Raw genomic sequence first — 17,401 nt, 5'->3', positions numbered from 1 at the left:
TCTTGCATGGAGGTGCCAAGCACAATGGTACGGTACCAAGGGGGCGGAGCTAGACCAGTTGCAATTTGGAATTTGGGGAAAGTTTGGCCGATCAATATGAGGACACTGTGAAAAACATTGTTTCTTGTATTCATACTGAGCTGGGATTTATTAAAGAGTATCAATCAACCAATCAAAGTTTATTCATATAAAGGCCTACTGAAACCCACCATTGTTTAGATGCCTTAATTATTTCTGTACTTTTCCTTACATACTGTACTTGCATACATTTCCTCTTTTATGACATGTACATCTTGTTACAATGTTGGAAACCATAAGGTTTATTTATAGAGATAGCGTGCCGTTTTGGATGGCTCTGAAGGCTGTTTTACAATCTTTTTTGACAGTGGCCCATTTGTGACATCACAGAGTGGTGGACGTACATATGTGGCCATTTATTGCACTCGCTGTCAGCCAGCCTTCCCTCTGCTTTAGGCTGTGCCACCGTTACCTCCCATGCTATTCCTTCTCGTTTCACGCCATCCCGTCTCCTCTTATGTCTTATGAAATACATACTTTTGTATTGATTTGTCCACAACATTTTACACAGGACTGTTTTGTAACTACAAAATTTGATTATCCGCTGAACTTTGACAAAAAACGGCAAAATGACTAGTTGGTTAACACGATATCGTTAGGATTAAGTATTATTTTCATCGTGCACACACTCACACTGTGTGGAGAAAAATGCAGCTTTAGAAAAAAGATGGTGTCAGAAAAAATAAATGCGAAGATGTTAGTGTTTCAAAAACTTTTGGAGAGCTTAATTTGCAGTCTAAATGGAGTGCCTCCACAAATAAACAGTTTGCAGCCACATGCAAAAAGTGGGTTATAAGGTAAAAACAGCCTCCATGCCAGCTTTTTATCAAATAGAATGCATTTTATTGTCGTTATACACATACAATGATATTGAAGCAGCTTATTTAATTTATTGCAAACATGCTTATTTTTGGTCAAATATAAAACTGGGAAAATATTGAAAGTGTGACAGTGGCTAAATTTACCCTATCCCATTCATATTATCAGAGGGAAGTGTGTTAAATGTAGATTAAAATCATCAAGGACTGCATTAATTCACAAAACGTACACATGTATATTACGAATTTACATCACATTTTGTGAGGTATGCTCGAAAAAGTTTGGGACATAGGGGACACAGCACAGGAGTTTTAATGGGGCGGCATAGCTCAGTTGGTAGAGTGGCCGTGCCAGCAACTTGATGGTTGCAAGTTCGATTCCCGCTTCCGCCATCCTAGTCACTGCCGTTGTGTCCTTGGGCAAGGCACTTTACCCACCTGCTCCCAGTGCCACCCACACTGGTTTAAATATAACTTAGATATTGGGTTTCACTATGTAAAGCGCTTTGAGTCACCAGAGAAAAGCGCTATATAAATATAATTAAATTCAATTCACTACTACCGACCATGCAGTCTGATAGTTTATATATCAATGATGAAATATTAACATTGCAACACATGCCAATACGGCCGGTTTAGTTTACTAAATTACAATTTTAATTTTCCCGCGGAGTTTCTTGTTGAAAACGTCGTGTAATGATGAGGTGTACGCAAGACGTCACAGGTTTTTAGGAAATATGAGCGCTGTATACACACACAGGTAAAAGTCGTCTGCTTTAACCGCATAATTACACAGTATTTTGGAGATCTGTGTTGCTGAATCTTTTGCAATTTGTACAATTAATATTGGAGAAGTCAAAGTAGAAAGATGCCACACAAACACACTGTGATTCCTTGTTTAAAATTCCTGGAGGTGAAACTTTACAGTGGATCGGTATGATGACGTGTATTTGTGACGATATTGGTTGGATGCCGCGTATGATGACGTGTGTTTGTGACGATATTGGTTGGAGGGGACATATTAGCCCAGCACCACTTACGGCTAAAAGTCGTCTCTTTTCATCGCATAATTACACAGTAATTTGGACATCTGTGTTGCTGACTCTTTTGCAATTTGTTCATTTAATAATGGAGACTATAAAGAACAATGCTGTTGGTGGAAAGCGGTGTATTGCAGCTGTCTTTAGCACCGAGACACAGCCGGTGTTTCTTTGTTTGTTGTGAAGCTTTAACACAGAGCGGTCAAGCGAACATGTTTCTCTACGTCAACCAGCAAGTTTTTGGATGGGAAAATTGTGATATACTGTATATCTTACCAGACACATCAGTGGATTATTCGTCCTCTTGCAGTAGCTGACAAAAAAGGCAGCTTTGAGCTTGGCTCCTCGGCTTCTCTCTGAGACACTGGCGTTCACCGCAGCCTTTCAACTTCGAAGTATGACTTTACAATCTCACTAAAACACTATTAAAACAATAAGCAGATAAGGGATCTTCCAGAATTATCCAAGTAAATGTGTCTAATTACATCTGAAAAGCTCACACTGCCGCCCCCCGGAGCAGTCGCTTTTTATTTTATTTAAAAAAAAAAAAAAAATTTAGTCCTTCACTATCAATATCCTCATCCACGAATCTTTCATCCTCGCTCAAATTAATGGGAAAATTGTAGTTTTCTCGGTCCGAATTCCTTCTACTGCTGGCGGCTCACATTATAAACAATGTGAGGATGTGAGGAGCCTTCACACCAGTGACGTCACGCGCACATACTTCCAGTAAAGGCAGGACATTTTTTTTAGCCACCAAAAGTTGCGAACTTTATCGTCGATGTTCTCTACTAAATCCTTTGAGCAAAAATATGGAAATATCGCGAAATGATCAAGTATGACATATAGAACGGACCTGCTATCTCCGTTTAAATAATAAAATCTAATTTCAGTAGGCCTTTAATCACAAGTGTCTCAAAGGGCTGCACAAGCCACAACGACATCCTCTGCTCAGATCCAACATCAGGGCAAGAAAAAACTCAAACCAATGGGATACAATGAGAAACCTTGGAGGGGACCGCATCACTACTTCCCACCCATGAATTGATTAACATGGACCCCGACTTAAAAAAGTTGAAAAACGTATTCGGGTGTTACTATTTAGTGGTCAATTGTACGGAATATGTACTGGACTGTGCAATCTACTGATAAAAGTTCAATCAATCGATCAATCAAAAACCCACCACCAAACCCCCCATGAACAATAACACACCATTTCAGTGTCTCTGTCTGTGTTTTGTGAAAACTTTTTGTTAAATACAAAACGTTATGGCGTTTGAAAAATGCAGACGTTTTTATTAGCTGCAGGATACAAAGCGTAGGAAAAATTTGCGGCTTTTATCTTGGAAAATATGGTTGGTCTTCAGTGTTAGCGCTTAGAATAAAAGTCTTCAGTGTTAGCTCTTAGAATAACAATTTTGCAATAGCTTGGTTTATATGCAGGTCATGGCATGTAAATGGAGCGTTGTTAGTGGTTGTTGGCTGATATTTAGGGGCTTTATTGGTGGTATAGTGAATCCCCATTACCTGCATTGATAGCTGCCTCTTGCTAGCATTTTCCACGATTTTGAACGCACAAAAAAGATCAAAACATGTGTCTTCTTGTCTCATGCAAGGATTATGAATAATGAGTAAAATAAACAAAAGTGCAGTTCCTCTTTAAAAGATGTGAGTACATCGGTACAAAGTTATCAATCCGTTTAATCCATCTGAAGATGTTGAAAGCCTCGTCTGCTGTGTGCCTTCAGCGCTCTGTGTTTTTCTTGCTCGCTCTCTCTCTCGTTGTGTGTGTACATCTCCATCTCTAGCTTTCCGAGCAACTCTCACAAGACTTGTCAACGCAACGTAAACAAACAAGGAGAAAAAGAGGGATGGATAACATCTGCAACACGGACACGGAAGAACAAGTCCAATGTTTGGGAGAGATTTGGATTGTATACTTGAACAGTAAACTTAATAAAACTGTTAAATTATTTTGAGAAAATAAAAATATCAACCCAATCATTCTAGTAACAATCATATACAGATACTACCAATGGTATCGACCCTAATATTTGATAGATATATTGTCCTCTTACACGCCGTGTATTGACTGACAAGCCGAATCAGACGCAGCTTTATAGGCCAAGTATTTAAAGGGGGACATTATCACAATTTCAGAAGGGTTAAAAACCAGTAACCAGTGGCTTATTTTATTTTTTGAAGTTTTTTTCAAAATTTTACCCATCATGGAATATCCCGAAAAATGGCTTTAAAGTGCCTTAATTTTCACTAGCTGTAAATCCACCCGTCCATTTTCCTGTGACGTCACATAGTGATGCCAATACAAACAAACATGGCGGAGAGAACAGCAAGATATAGCGACATTAGCTCGGATTCAGACTCGGATTTCAGCGGCTTAAGCGATTCAACAGATTACGCACGTATTGAAACGGATGGTTGGAGTGTGGAGGCAGATAACGTAAACAAAATTGAAGGAAAAACTGAAGCTATTGAGCAAATAGCTATTGAAGCTATTCGGCGATCGCCTTCTAACCAACGATTGCATCTTTTGACCACTGGAGCAACTTAAATCCGTCGATTGGTAAGTGTTTGTTTGGCATTAAATGTGGGTGGAGGGAAGGCTGGATGCAAATATAGCTACAAAGGTACATACAGCTAGCCTAAATAGAATGTTAGCATCGATTAGCTGGCAGTCATGCCGTGACCAAATATGTCTGATTAGCACATAAGTCAATAACATCAACAAAACTCACCTTTGTGATTTCGTTGACTTTATCGTTGGAAATGCATCTGCTTTGAGTGTCGCAGGATATCCACACATCTCTGTGCCATCTGCCGTAGCATAGCTGTCGTCTGTAAAATGTGCAGAACAAACGAGGCACTTTTGCATCTTTTGACCACTTGTGTACTTGAATCTGTCGATTAGTATGTGTTTGTTTGGCATTAAATGTGGGTGGAGGGAAACGCTGGATGCAAATATAGCTACAAATGAGGCATATGACGCAATATGTACATACAGCTAGCCCAAATAGCATGTTAGCATCGATTAGCATGCCGTGCTAATCGATGCACACTCCACATAAGTCAACTTGAATCCAGCCCTGATCGTGTTGTTACACCCTCCGACAACACACAGACGAGGCATCATGTCTCCAAGGAACGGAAAACAGTCTAAAAAACGGAAATTAAGAGAGCTGATTTGACTTGTGTGTGTAATGTGTTTTAAAAATGGCGGATTGCTTCCCATTGTAACGTCACGGGTGAAAGGTCATGGCTCCGACAGCGAACAATTGAAAGCCGTTTAAATCGCCAAATTCACCCTATTAGAGTTCGAAAATCGGTTAAAAAAACATATGGTCTTTTTTCTGCAACATCAAGGTATATATTGACGCTTACATAGGTCTGGTGATAATGTTCCTCTTTAACACATAAGGAATTGGACTTGGTAGGCTATGCTCCCTTGTTCAATGTAAGCAATAAATATTAACGATGAACGATGGAAAATATCAACAAGTACTTAAGTAACTATTATGTGCAAGGCTAATAAATAATAGTGCAGTGGTGAAGAGAGCAAAGCAGAAAGAACGATGACATGAACATGAGTTATTACATTCACACTGACAGATTGGTTCCAGAGTTATTTCACAGTGTTCTTCAGATTGATAGCCTGACTGAAGAAACTGTTCTTATGACGGGTTGTTTTGGCGTACTGTGATTTGTAATGCCTGCCGGAGTGGAGAAGTTTGAAAAGTTTGTGACCAGGGTGTAAGGGGTCTGAAGTTATATTACCCACCCGTTTCCTGACCCTGGACCGGTTGGGGGGATGGTCGACACCAATGATCTTTCTGCAGTCCTGATTGTCCGTTGCAGTCTGTGTCTGTCCAGCTTGGTTGCAGATCCAAATCAGACAGTGGTGGAGATGCACAGGACAGTCTGAACATGATCAGCAGTTCCTAGGGCAGGTTGAACTTCTTGAGCTGATGCAGGAAGTACATTTTCTGCGGTGACGTTTTTCTGATTATGTCTATGTTGGGGGTCCAGCTCAGGTTTCGAATCTCAAGAACCTGAAAGAGTACACAACATCACCAGAGAGCGAGCTGTTGCCAGCCTGTATGAGATCGATGACAGTGGCGTTGTCTCTGAACTTAATGAGTTTTACCGAAGGATCCTCTGAGGTGCGGTCATTGGTGTAGAGCAGGCTTATTCAACTGGCTTTTCATTTGGCCCGCCGAACATCAGCCAAATAGACTTGATGAAACCATTCAAACTACGGTGGTTTTTGTATGCAGTACTCCCGCCATCCCGCAGAGGCCAGCAGTGAGGCATATGTGTCACAATGAAGAAACACTGGGTGAGTAAAAGACTACTCACTCAACCCTGGAAAAAAAATCTAAATAAATTACAAAAATCGGACTTTTAACAACGACTGGAAAACAAAGACCGAATGTTCTGTCGGACCTTTTAAGCAACGGACACATTGATCCAGACAAGCAGCAACAATCGCAGAAATCCCAGCACGTTAGCTTCACCACGAAACTTGGTCAAACATTTGTAAGTAAATATAATTTGTGCCTGAAAATATTTAGTCTGATTTGGGATCTGAGCTGAGAATGTTGTTGTGGTTTGTGCAACTCTTTGAGACACTCCTGATTTAGGGCTATATAAATAAACTTTGATTGATTGAGTGTTTCATATTGAAATTGCTGACTTTGGGATTTCTTTTGTATCTGTGGTTGTGTTGTTTTATGTCTGAGAGTAAAAATCAAAGCTTGTTTGATACATTTAATGCTAAATTTCACCGGTAAAGGGTGACCACACTAATAGTGATAAGTCACATACAATGTTTGGTGTGTGGATGTTGTGTAATTTCTATATATGCAAACATTTGTAGTTCATTGTGTGAATATATTATCACTAAACCTTCAATTTTTTTATGTAAAACACAATGGACATTATTTATGTAAAATACACAATAGATGTCATACTTTTGTTGAGTTTATTTTATGTTTATATTTCTTACAAACCTAAATAAAGGAAGAAGTGTAAAGAAATAAAACTAAGGAAGGAAAATAATTCAAAAGAAGGAACATCAATCCTCAACAAGAACTGGCACTTCTGGTTCTTCATACTGTTAACTAGCTGCACACGCTGGAATCAAGTAGTGAGGGGTGAATAAGAAATTTGTTAACAGTCCAGTGTGAACGCCGATTTGTTTACTTTACAATTAAGTAAATACAGTCTCAAACAAATATAACCTGCTGAGGCACTTTCTGATGAAACAGCCATATTTCGATGTCTGGCCCCTGAGCCCATGGGCTCTTGAAATTGTGGCCCTCTTCAAGTGTGTATCAGGCCGGTCGTCCTCTGTAGTACTTGGTACTGATTAAGTATTTCAACATTTTTTAGAGGTTGGTGTCCACTGATACACTGCAGTCTGTTGATTGATCAATGGAGTAACAATACTGACTACCAATTTTCTAAAAGAAAATGTGTATTCTTGTAATAAGAGCACAAGATGCCAGTAATGTTCACTTTTTTTCTTCTCAATTTACTGAGTCACCCCCGCGACCCCGAACGGGACAAGCGGTAGAAAAATGGATGGATGGATGTTCCTTTTCGTTGTTCTTTGTTGGCCGGTATGATGTCACACACAACACAGCTACATAGAAACCCAAGTCATTGGCTCAATACATAAAGTAACTCGTCTTGTAACTCAAGGTTTCCTATTTGGAATCGCTCTTCCTCCATCCCAGTTACTGCTGTTGTCATTTAAATAACACAGATTGTTTTGTTGGGGTAAGATAATTCCCCCTCTTTGCCTCCAGTGTTTGTGAATGAATGTTTGTTGGTGGTCGGAGAGGCAGTTGGCAGCCATGTTTCTGTCGGTCTACCCGAGGGCAGCTGTGGTTTCAGTTGTTGTTTATTACCACCAATGTGATAGAAAGGTATTATATTGGGTTTAGATCAGGGGATGTTGTTTTGAGTTTGTACAGCTCTTTGAGACACTTGTGGGTAAGGGTTATGTAAATAAAGTTTGATTGATTGATATATACATCAAATCAATGACTATTACCAATGCCAGGAGATTATGTTCTGTAATCATTGCTGTTAGTTTGCCTTGTCTCTCTTTTCGTGAGCAAGTTTGTTAGTTAACAAACTAACTCGAAAGGTTATGATTGGAGGTGTCCGATATGGGCTTTTTTGCCAATATCCGATATTCCAATATTGTCCAACTCTTAATTACCGATACCGATATCAACCGATACCGATATATACAGTCGTGGAATTAACACATTATTATGGCTAATTTTGTTGTGATGGCCCGCTGGATGCATTAAACAATGTAACAAGGTTTTCCAAAATAAATCAACTCAAGTAATGGAAAAAAATGCCGACATGGCACTGCTATATTTATTATTGAAGTCACAAAGTGCATTATTTTTTTTAACATGCCTCAAAACAGCAGCTTGGAATTTGAGACATGCTCTCCATGAGAGAGCAGGAGGAAGTTGAGGTGGGCAGGGTTTGCGGAGGAGGGTGTCCTGGAAGAGTTAGTGCTGCAAGGGGTTCTAAGTATTTGTTCTGTTGTGTTTATGTTGTGTTACGGCGCAGATGTTCTCCCAAAATGTCTTTGTGATTCTTGTTTGGTGTGGGTTCACAGTGTGGCACATATTGTAACAGTGTTAAAGTTGTTTATACGGCCACCCTCAGTGTGACCTGTATGGCTGTTGACTAAGTATGCTTAACATTCACTTATGTGTGTGAAAACCAGAAGATATTGTGTGATTGGGCCGACACGCAAAGGCAGTGCCTTTAAGGTTTATTGGCGCTCTGGACTCCTCTCTACGTCCGTGTACACAGCTCCGTTTTAAAAAGTCATACATTTTACTTTTTGAAACCGATACAGCTAATTTTGAAACCAACACCGATAATTTCCGATGTTACATTTTAAAGCATTTATCAGATTTTCATGAAAGTTTCAATACATTTGTGAAATCAAATAAACAAATGATTACATTTTGGGCCTGAGCCCGATAATGTCTGTTACGTTATTGTACCTTAGGAGGTGTAACAAATCGTTTACAAAAAAACGGACCGTAAAATTTGGCACCAACTAATATATATTAATTTACGTCCTTGCTTGTGTTTTTCTGGACAGAAACGAACATGCGCGAGTTCGCGCGACCAGCAGCAACAGGAAAAGAAAAATAGATGTGGCCACTGGCAACAATACAAGGATTAAAACGTTGGGAGTATGGAAACATTTCACATCGAACACACTGACGTGGGATCCCGCCTCCCACGTCTGGGAGGCGGGATCATTTAAAATTGAGGCGTCTCGAACATCTGTAGGATGTGGTCTTTGGTAATATAGTTAAATTGTTAGTTAGCTAGCTAATGATGAAGGGACGAAATTATGTGAAAAATAGATTTTACAGATATTTAAGTCAAAGGCAGACGACCAAGCGTCATTTTGTGTCGTGCTCGCCATTCCTGGTTCTAAATTGAATGTCAAAGGGTACCAACATGTTGGAATATGTCCTCAGCCTTTTTCTGTCTAGGTGAGAGGCATCATTTATGATCTGCAATAAACTTCCAAGGAGCAGGGAAGCGCGGAAACAGCAGACCACTCGATGATTTATTTGTACCCAAAGGTAGATTTGTTTTGCGGTGTAAAATATTGTAAACATAGGGACATACGGTATGGATCACGTCACCACTATATGTAGTTTGTCTGCGTTAGCGCTTATAATAACAATATCACTAATTCTTGGTTAAAACTCAGGTCACGAAATGTAAAAGGAATATTGTTGCTGGTTTTTGGATGTTTTTTATTGGGTTTTATAAGCAAAATAGAGGACCTCCCAATGACTGTTATTTACTTTTGTTTAAGACTTAGAATGCATTATATTTAAAAAAAAATCCATCCGTCTTTCATAATGATTGTGAACAATAGGCAACATTCCAAAAAAACTGCAGTTCGCATTTAACAGAGATATTATGTGTGTAACATCCTAATGAGCAGCACAGTTATGGTATAAATAAATATCTATGAATGAAGTAATGATCTTTATTGTTAGCTAATGACTAAAAAGTGTCTATCGCTGAAAATAAAAGCCAACAATGGCTAAATTAGAGCCACTGAATAGATGTATGCCTCCTACACTGATTAGCTAACTAATTGTCAAGATACTTGATGACTAGTCGACTATTAACATGGTCTTAGCTGCCTTACGTTTGCGCTTGTGTGTGTGTTTGTGTGTGTGTGTGCGTGTGTGTGTGTGTGTGTGTGTGTGTGTGTGCGTGTGTATACTCAACCTAACCCTGCCGAGACAAATATAGAAGGGAGACATGCAAGACTGAATTCCCTCAGTTTCTTTTGTTCTGTGGCAGGAGCAGTTAAATTCAATTCTTCAATTTTAAATATTTAAATGAAGTGAGGGTAAAATGGGCCTCAAAACCAGTACGAGTCTTTTATGAAGCCCGCAAATAGTTGAGACACAAACAAGATAGTGAGCTGAATACAAAAATACACAGTTTATTTTATATTTTTGCAGTACTTGACACTATATGTCTATGGTGATGAACAAAATACATTAATCTAGGGACATGTTGACAGGAATTATTATACAATGGAAAGCAAAAGTAAATAACTCAAAAATAATACAAATTCAGATCAAACACCACTAGATGTTACACAAAAAGATTCTTAAAGGCCTACTGAAATGAGATTTTCTTATTTAAACGGGGATAGAAGGTCCATTCTATGTGTCATACTTCATCATTTCGCGATATTGCCATATTTTTGTTGAAAGGATTTAGTAGAGAACATCCACGATAAAGTTCGCAACTTTTGGTCCCTAACAGAAAAGCCCTGCCTTTACCGGAAGTCGCCGACGATGACGTCACATGTTGATGGCTCCTCACATCCTCACATTGTTTTTCATGGGAGCCTTCAACAAAAAGAGCTATTCGGACCGAGAAAACGACAATTTCCACATTTATTTGTGCGAGGATGAAAGATTTGTGTTTGAGGATATTGATAGCGACGGACTAGAAAAAGAAAAAAGTTAAAAAAAAAAGTTAAAAAAAAACTTGATTGCATTGGGACAGATTCAGATGTTTTTAGACACATTTACAAAGATAATTCTGGGAAATCCCTTATTTTTCTATTGTGTTGCTAGTGTTTTAGTGAGTTTAACAGTACCTGATAGTCGGAGGTGTGTGTCCATGGGTGTCTTGACGCAGTGTCTCAGGGAAGTCGACGGCAGCTCTATGGACGGCGCAAGCTCAGCTGATCTCCGGTAAGAAGCGACTTTTTACCACAATTTTCTCACCGAAACCTGCTGGTTGACATTCGGTCGGAATCCATGTTCGCTTGACCGCTGTGATCCATAGTAAAGTTTCACCTCCGGGAATTTTAAACAAGGAATCACTGTGTGTTTGTGTGGCTAAAGGCTAAAGCTTTCCAACTCCATCTTTATACTTTGACTTCTCCAATATTAATTGAACAATTTGCAAAAGATTCAGCAACACAGATGTCCAAAATACTGTGTAATTATGCGGTTAAAGCAGACGACTTTTAGCTGTGTGTGTGTGCAGCGCTCATATTTCCTAACAGTCCGTGACGTCACGCGTACACGTCATCATTACGCAATGTTTTCAAGAAGAAACTCCCGGGAAATTTAAGATTGCAATTTACTAAACTAAAAAGGCCGTTTTGGCATGAGTTGCAATGTTAATATTTCATCATTGATATATAAACTATCAGTCTGCATGGTGGGTAGTAGTGGGTTTCAGGAGGCCTTTAAAGTTAGCCATGTCCTTAATTTGACGCTTTCTAGTGAGCACGGAATTAGCGCTTTTTGTTCAGAGTGCACCTGAACGCACCACCCAACTAGAGACACCTTGACACGCTGTGCGGCTCCACCATGCGTTGTGAGGGGGTTTTAACCCTGTTGAAATGATGGCCCAAGGCAAAGCAGTAGACAAAGCACTGGCTCCTAACGTTGGCAGTTTTGTGGCGCTGTCATGACGTGGACTTTGGTGTGATTTGTTTTCCCGTGGTGCGAAGCGACTGGATCGGACATGGCGTGAAGGTAAACACATGATTTTGGTCTTAACTCGAAAAAAAGAAACAAACGGAAGGCGCTCTCAGCAGAGGTTCAAAAATAGGCAAAGAAAACAAAACTACTTCAAAGGCAAAACTATGGACATAAAGCAAAACTTGAAAACTATGGCATGAAGAAAGAAAACTTACTTGGAACGAGAAACAAGCATGAAAAAGAGCAGCATGGATCATCAGCATGAATAACAAGGGTGTGGAGAGGGTGATGTCGCCAGGCTGACTACCTGGCAACTACAGGCTTAAATAGAGGTGACGTGATTAACAACAGGTGCGGGAGTCCAAATGAATCAGGTGCGTGACGTGAGGACACGTGAAAACTAATGGGTTGTCATGGTAACTAAGCAGGGAGTGAAAAAACACGAACTGACAGAGTGCAAAAACCAAACAGAACATAGCCAAACTAAACATGATCATCAGGACATGACAGGTGCCTCAGCTGATTTTGTGAGGACTCAACTCTTAATGGCATAAAAAAACAAAATAAGCTGCTCGGCGTCTTACCTGCAGTGAAGGTGCGCACACATGCACACAGGGGTGAGGGCCAGAAATGACCATGGACTGGTCCCAATTGCAAATTGAGATCTAAGCAAGAACTTTGTGTCAGCGTCGGCATAAAGTCCCAAAAGAAATGCGAACCCAGAGACGGCTTACCTCCAGACAGAAGCCCCTGACTCGCAACACGCACCACAGCAAAGCACCCAGGAAAACAAGGTGTTGCCAATCAAACGGCCATAAAAACACCATACAGTGTGCCAAGCATCCACAAGGCTTCATTGGCTAAGTATAGTTCTGCCCACTAATCACAAGAAAGGTGCGGCGTACGTTACAGATTTTAATTTAACTCTCAGTAAACGTCGGCTATGGGATAAGGGACAAGGTGTTACATTTTGGGGCTGATCTGGGTCATTTCTAGTACGTTAACCTACGTTTATGTTACGAGTCTCAACTTGTGTATGTGTGTAGTGGTTATGCGAGCGGCTTCGCCTCCACCCACAGAGACAAAGGCCCTCATTCACACTGCAGGTCAATTCAGATTATTTTTGCCCATATGCGACCTGTATCAGACTTTTTCATGTCAGTGTGAACATCGCAAATCCGAATTTTTCATATCCGACCCAGGCCTCTTTCGTATGTAGATATAAATCGGAAATATTTGTGATTCGTTCTCAATGCTCCGATCGCATTCATCCGATCAGAGCGTCATCAAAAAGCGATAAGCGTCATAATTATAGGCCAAAATAGACAGTTACACAATAAATAGTTGACAAAAGAGCAGACAACAGGTGAAAATAAAATGTTTTAGGAACTCACGTGAAAGCCACTCCATTCTCCCAACAGCTTGTCCACAAACACGCTCTTCAAGCAGACATCGAAGCAAAATATCCCGTAAAACTGTCAGAGCCATGCTACTTGTACTCTTCCTTCTTAAACTTCTACATGCAATAATTTGGTTCAGAAAATGTTGACTTTGATTGCACAAAATCCTTGAAAATGCCACACATGCGCCAGTACTGAGACCGACTAGAGCTGAAGCCCTTCATCTGACATCACATGGACAAAGATAAGACATTCTGGAGGAAAGTTCTGTGGTCAGATGAAACAAAAAATTGAGCTGTTTGGCCACAATACCCAGCAATATGTTTGGAGGAGAAAAGGTCAAGCATGGTGGTGGTAGTATTATGCTGTGGGCCTGTTTTGCTGCAAATGGAACTGGTGCTTTACAGAGAGTAAATGGGACAATGAAAAAGGAGGATTACCTCCAAATTCTTCAGGACAACCTAAAATCATCAGCCCGTAGGTTGGGTCCTGGGCGCACTTGGGTGTTCCAACAGGACCATGACCCTAAACACACGTCAAAAGGGGTAAAGGAATGGCTAATTCAGGCTAGAATTAAGGTTTTAGAATGGCCTTCCCAAAGTCCTGACTTAAACATGTGGACAATGCTGAAGAAACAAGTCCATGTCAGAAAACCAACACAATTAGCTGAACTGCACCGATTTTGTCAAGCAGTGTGGTCAAAAATTCAACCAGAAACTTACCCAGAAGCTTGTGGATGGCTACCAAAAATGCCTTATTGCAGTGAAACTTGCCAAGGGACATGTAACCAAATATTAACATTGCTGTATGTATACTTTTGACCTAGCAGATTTGGTCACATTTCCAGTAGACCCAAAATAAATTCATTAAAAAAAACAACTTCATGAATGTTTTTTGTGACCAACAAGTATGTGCTTCAATCACTCTATCAAAAAAAAAAGAGTTATAGAAATTATTGGAGACTCAAGACAGCCATGACATTATGTTCTTTCAAGTGTATATACAGTGGGGCAAAAAGTATTTAGTCAGCCATTGATTGTGCAAGTTCTCCCACTTAAAATGATGACAGAGGTCTGTAATTTTCATCATAGGTACACTTCAACTGTGAGAGACAGAATGTGAAAAAAAAATCCAGGAATTCACATTGTAGGAATTTTAAAGAATTTATTAGTAAATTATGGTGGAAAATAAGTATTTGGTCAACCATTCGAAGCTCTCACTGATGGAGGAAGGTTCTGGCTCAAAATCTCACGATACATGGCCCCATTCATACTTTCCTTAACACGGATCAATCGTCCTGTCCCCTTAGCAGAAAAACAGCCCCAAAGCATGATGTTTCCACCCCCATGCTTCACAGTAGGTTTGGTGTTCTTGGGATGCAACTCAGTATTCTTCTTCCTCCAAACACGACGAGTTGAGTTTATACCAAAATGGATACATGGATGATACAGCAGAGGATTGGGAGAATGGCATGTGGTCAGATGAAACCAAAATAGACCTTTTTAGTTGAAGTGTACCTATGATGAAAATTACAGACCTCTGTCATCATCTTAAGTGGGAGAACTTGCAAAATCGGTGGCTGACTAAATACTTTTTTGCCCCACTGTAAACTTTTGACCACAACTGTAGCTCAAAAAGTTATTGGCTGATTTTCATTTACCTTTCAGGAAAATGTCAGAAATGGGATAAGGAACAAGTGATTAGGTTACTGATTGTGAGTGTGTTCACTGTTCTCGTGAATCATATTTGATAATGTGTAGTTATACTGTTAATATGGGATTCAGACATGTGGTCCACCATAAAGTGCATCATGGGAATGAAGTCAGGATGTCAGAGGGAAAACAATGCAAACAGCACAGCATTTAAATGGCTAAAGCCAACTGTATATATTTGTTTAATGTGTTTCTCATGCGTCAGGCTGAATTCCCTTGAGCCAAAGGGAGATCTGTAGCAAAGACACAAATCTCTCTCCTTGCAACGCCACAACTCCTCAGCAGACAGACGTGATAAGAAGTTAGGGTGATTAAGAGCACTGCTGGTGCGACAGAGGTGCAAGGTACAAGGAAGAATGAAAGGGGTGGAAGACTGGCAAGATAAACACAGGAAACAAATGGAGACAAGAGCTTAACGATACCATGCTGTGTTGGCGGGTCAGGTGTTAACTGGTAAAGTTGACTAAGGGGATGTTGCACCTGAACAAGGAGCTCATGAAGAATAAAAATGGAATCATAGTCTTAAAGGGGGCCATTAAGCACTCTTGGGCATGAAATAGGACGGATCTGTTTAAAGCCCCCAGTGACATTAATAACAGCCAGACGAGCACCTTTGTGTGGTTGCTAAACTGACTCACAGGGATGATGATCTGACATCTCTATAGTCACATCAGCTGGAGAGGAAAATGTATCATAATTACCACGACACACCCAAAGCTTATGTTATGTTGTGGGCTCATGACTGTCACATGAACACTAAATCTTTCCTGAATGGCACATATAAGCTGTTGAATTTAATGGAAATATATCCAAGTAGAAACCACTAAGATGTACATTGAATTAAAGGCCTACTGAAATGAGATTTTCTTATTTAAACGGGGATAGCAGGTCCATTCTATGTGTCATACTTGATCATTTCGCGATATTGCCATATTTTGGCTGAAAGGATTTAGTAGAGAACATCGACGATAAAGTTTGCAACTTTTGGTCGCTAATAAAAAAGCCTTGCCTTTACCAAAAGTAGCAGACGATGGCGTCACCCGTGTGTGGGCTCCTAACATCCTCACATGGTTTTTAATGGGAGCCTCCAACAAAAAGTGCTATTCGGACCGAGAAAACGACAATTTCCCCATTCATTTGAGCGAGAATGAAAGATTCGTGGCTGAGGATATTGATAACGAAGGACTAGAAAAAAAAATAGAAAAAATTAAGTAAAAAAAAAAAAAGGCGATCGCATTGTGAGCGATTCAGATTTTTTTAGACACATTTACTAGGATAATTCTGGGAAATCCCTTATCTTCCTATTGTGTTGCTAGTGTTTTAGTGAGATTATATAGTATCTGATAGTCGGAGGGGTGTGTCCACGGGTGTCTTGACGCCAGTTTCTGAGGGAATTAGTCACTGCAGCAGCAGCACGACAGAAGTTCCGCTGATCTCCGGTAAAAGGCGACTTTTCACCACAATTTTCTCACCGAAACCTGCCGGTTGACAAGTGGTCGGGATCCATGTTCGCTTGACCGCTCTGATCCATAGTGAAGCTTCACCTCCGGGAATTGTGAACAAGGACACACAGTGTGTTTGTGTGGCTAAAGGCTAAAGCTTCCCACCTCCATCTTTCTACTTTGACTTCTCCAATATTAATTGAACAAATTGCAAAAGATTCAGCAACACAGATGTCCAGAATACTGTGTAATTGCGCGATGAAAAGAGACGACTTTTAGCCGCAAGTGGTGCTGCGCTAATATGTCCCCTCCAACTCGAGACGTCACGCGCACGCGTCATCATTCCGCGACGTTTTCAACAAGAAACTGCGGGAAATTTAAAATTGTAATTTAGTAAACTAAACCGGTCGTATTGGCATGTGTTGCAATGTTAATATTTCATCATTGATATATAAACTATCAGACTGCGTGGTGGGTAGTAGTGGGTTTCAGTAGGCCTTTAAAAGTGGGCGGTCGTCAGGGATGCATCCTTTGAGGAGAAAATGCATCAAAATGATGTGCTCGTCCATTTTGTAGTTTGGAAGTTTCACCTCCACATAATGGCATGCTAGTAGCGTTACATGAGAGCGGGGGCGTCGACATAAGCGCCGATCTACATTTCTGCCAGTGGGTGCTCGGTGTGTGTGTATTAGTGTTGTCCCAATACCAATATTTTTGTAGCGGTACTGGTACCAAAAGTATTTAGGTACTTTTTGGTACTTTTCTAAATAAAGGGGACCACAAAAAATATTGGCTTTAACACAAAAATCTTACGGTATATTAAACATATGTTTCTTATTGCAATTTTGTCCTTAATTAAAAT

At 40.2% G+C, this 17,401-nt stretch overlaps 1 protein-coding gene across 2 annotated transcripts in view; it reads left to right on the top strand.

Moving 5' to 3' along the window:
- LOC133540760 (transmembrane protein 125) overlaps positions 1–17,401 on the top strand; it is a 55,893-nt gene that overhangs the window by 10,833 nt on the left and 27,659 nt on the right. The window contains exon 2 of one of the 2 annotated variants that reach the window (XM_061883658.1): positions 6,229–6,290. The exons of the other annotated variant lie outside the window; for it this stretch is intronic. The gene's annotated coding sequence lies outside the window, so the exon portion shown is untranslated. The remainder of the gene's footprint in view (positions 1–6,228; positions 6,291–17,401) is intronic. 2 annotated transcript variants of the gene reach the window in all.

Source organism: Nerophis ophidion, linkage group LG22, assembly GCF_033978795.1.
Source record: "Nerophis ophidion isolate RoL-2023_Sa linkage group LG22, RoL_Noph_v1.0, whole genome shotgun sequence".
Lineage (NCBI taxonomy): Eukaryota > Metazoa > Chordata > Actinopteri > Syngnathiformes > Syngnathidae > Nerophis > Nerophis ophidion.
The sequence above is the reverse complement of the archived record's forward strand: the minus strand, read 5'-3'. Positions and strand labels throughout refer to the sequence as shown.